Here is a 3,371-nt window from a genome sequence, read left to right on the forward strand (position 1 = left end):
GGCTCAACTTCCCTTCTCCACGTTAGAGTGCACGTTAACTTAGTTAACGTGACTCTTAACGTGGGCAATGATGGCTTTGAGAGTGTTATTGGCAATCACTTTTCTCATTAACCTTGCAAGTTACCTCCCTTTCCTTGCTTCCTTTGGTCCTGAAATCAAGCAACAGAGTGCATCAAAGTTCTAGTCCAAGTCATGGGTAATGCAGCATACAATTTGTCACTAAATTCATGCAAAATCCTCATGAAATAATGTAAAATTGCACAATGTATGCTTGAATCAAGGTGTAGGTGAATATTTACCCAAAACTAGCTTATTTCCTAAAGAAATGCATGAAACTACCCTAAAAACAGTAAAAAAAAGGTTAGTGAAACTGGCCAAGATGCCCTGGCATCACCAAGCTGAAGAGAGTCAGGTCGAGTTCAGGAGCAAGAACTTGGACCTGTGCCTTTAAATTGTCATACGCACCCGTCACAGTAAAGACCAGATGACCTTGGAGATTGGTGTAATCCGCATGGGCAGAAGCAAGTCTCTCCTTCAACTCTAACAGCACAGCATAAGAATGGGTATAACTTTCCTTGTGTTTCTTCTCCATCTCCTCTGCCAAGTTTGCAGTTGCCTCAGCCCTAGTAGCTCGAGAATTTTCCTTCTCCAAGTCCAACTCCAGCTTAATTACCTTAGCATCAAGCTCATCCTTCACCCCCTTTATTCTATTGAAATCCAATTTAGCATCCTCCAGAAAAGCCTTAGTCGTATGGACTAGGGAACTCTAAAGAGTACGGAATAGGCTGCACCCATATGGGCCATCCGAATACTGTTATTGGTGATGAAATTCAAGGGATGAAGGATGGACACATCATCCATTGGAAGTCGACCTTAAGGAGCAATTTGGTTATCAACAAACCTCACAGCATCAAAATCAGGAGTATCCAAGTCATAAGGATCCATAGTCTTCTGTGTTTTAGGAGGAGGACCAGCAGTAGGAGAGGAGGCAGCACCACAGGTTGACTGGAGAGGAGCAGAAGGAACCATACGAACCTGAGGAGTCGGGATGATCTTCCTCAGAGGAACATGAGTAGATCCTTCTCCAAAAGCCTTCGCCCAGATGTTTTGAGCAGCAGTCGCCTTCTTAGCCCGACAATAGGGCTCTATAGAATCTGTAGACTTCACCATTTCTCAAAAAGAAAAATAGAAAAATCAAGTCGCAAGTAAGAAAGGGATAGATGGCAAACAAACAAACAAATAAAGAAAAGCTAAAAAAGAAGTCGGCAATTACCCAATTCAGCCCGAAGAAGGGAAGGATCTCCTAGAAACTTCTTCGTGTCGAGATGGGGGGCTCTCCCTAATTTTCCTCCAACACATGCACAAAGGCCTGCTCGACCTCATCCAAACTTTTCCAAGAATACCTAGCCACTACCACATTCTTTTGCCAGCACAAAGGGAAGGCAGGTTCATTATTTTCATGCAAAAATAAGGGTCGAGCTCCCTCAACAGCTCGAACCTTGAAATAGTAATTCTTAAAATCTCTAAAGAATTCGTCATATATGGAGAACACTTTCTTTCCTTGGGTAGCTTGGAAAGAAATCTAGGAAGCTTTCTTCCTAGCTATCCCAGGCTTCGTCAACACAAAAAAGTAAAGGAAGAGAGTTTGGCTAGGTCGGATATCCAATTCCTGACATAACAATTGGAAGATTTTTATGAAACCCCATGAGTTTGGATGGAGCTGAGAAGGAGCTACATCGCAGGACCACAACAACTCGGTCTCAAAAGGGGTAAAATGAATGGTAATATTTAATTGACTAAAGAAGTAGTCATAAGCATGGAAAAAAGGACACTCCCCTTGAGTCAAAGGAGGAAAACTAACCCTTTTCTCAGGGTCAGGTGATAACTACTCATAATTTTTCTCCTGGTCCCTATTACTACAAAATTCTATGGTGCCTCCTGATGAGCGGATAATTTATACGCTTTTTGGCATTGTTTTTAGTATGTTTTTAGTAGGATCTAGTTACTTTTAGGGATGTTTTCATTAGTTTTTATGTTAAATTCACATTTCTGGACTTTACTATGAGTTTGTGTGTTTTTCTGTGATTTCAGGTATTTTCTGACTGAAATTGAGGGACTTGAGCAGAAATCAGATTCAGAGGTTGAAAAAGGACTGCTGATGCTGTTGGATTCTGACCTCGCTGCACTCAAAGTGGATTTTCTGGAGCTACAGAATAGGTAATTTTCTTTTTATTTTCTTTTCAAAAATTTTTCAAAAATCTTTCAAAATTTTCTCATCTGTTTTCGAAAAAAAAAATAATAAAAATGTTTTCAAAAAAAAAAATTTTTATTCAAAATTTTTAAGAATGAATTCTAGTGTTTCATGAAGCATGTTGAAGCCTGGCTGGCTGTAAGCCATGTCTAACTTTTTGGACTGGGGTTTCAACTTGCCATCACAAATGAAGAGATTCTCACACACTGAGTTGCTCTATACATGAAAAGTATCCATACTTGCTGAAGCTTGGCTGGCCATTGGCCATGTCTAGTGTTTTGGACCGGAGCTTTCATTGAAAGCTTGGCTGGCTAGTGAGCCATGTCTAATTCCTGGACTGAAGCTTTAGACTAACATGGCAAGATTCCTGGAATTCATATTAAAAATTTTGGAATCCTTATTTTTTCTTTTAAATTTTCGAAAAATATAAATAAAAATCCAAAAAAAAAAAAATTTAGAAAATCATAAAAATCAAAAATATTTTGTGTTTCTTGTTTGAGTCTTGAGTCATGTTATAAGTTTGGTGTCAATTGCATATGCATCTTGCATTTTTTTCGAAAATATCATGCATTTATAGTGTTCTTCATGATCTTCAAGTTGTTCTTGGTAAGTCTTCTTGTTTGATCTTGATGATTTTTTGTTTTGTGTTGTATGTTGTTTTTCATATGCATTCTTGAATTCTTAGTGCGTAAGCATTAAAGAATTCTAAGTTTGGTGTCTTGCATGTTTTCTTTGCATTAAAAGCTTTTCAAAATTATGTCTATGATGTTCATCTTGGCATTCAAAGTGTTCTTGGTGTTCATCTTGACATTCATAGCATTCTTGCTTGCATCACATGTTTTGATCTAAAAATTTCATGCATTGCATAATTTTCATGTTTTTCATAAAAATTTCAAAAAAAATATATATATATATATATCTTTCCCTTTTTCTCTCATCAAATTCGAAAATTTGGATTGACTTTTTCAAAAATTTTTAAAATCAAATTGTTTCTCATGAGTCAAATCAAATTTTCAATTTGAAAATCTTATCTTTTTCAAAATCTTTTTCAAAATTCTTAGTTATTTTCAAAAATTTCAAAAATATTTTTCAAAAATCTTTTTCTTATTTTTATATCATA

The sequence above is a fragment of the Arachis ipaensis genome, chromosome B09 (assembly GCF_000816755.2).
Source record: "Arachis ipaensis cultivar K30076 chromosome B09, Araip1.1, whole genome shotgun sequence".
In the NCBI taxonomy this organism is placed as follows: Eukaryota; Viridiplantae; Streptophyta; class Magnoliopsida; order Fabales; family Fabaceae; genus Arachis; species Arachis ipaensis.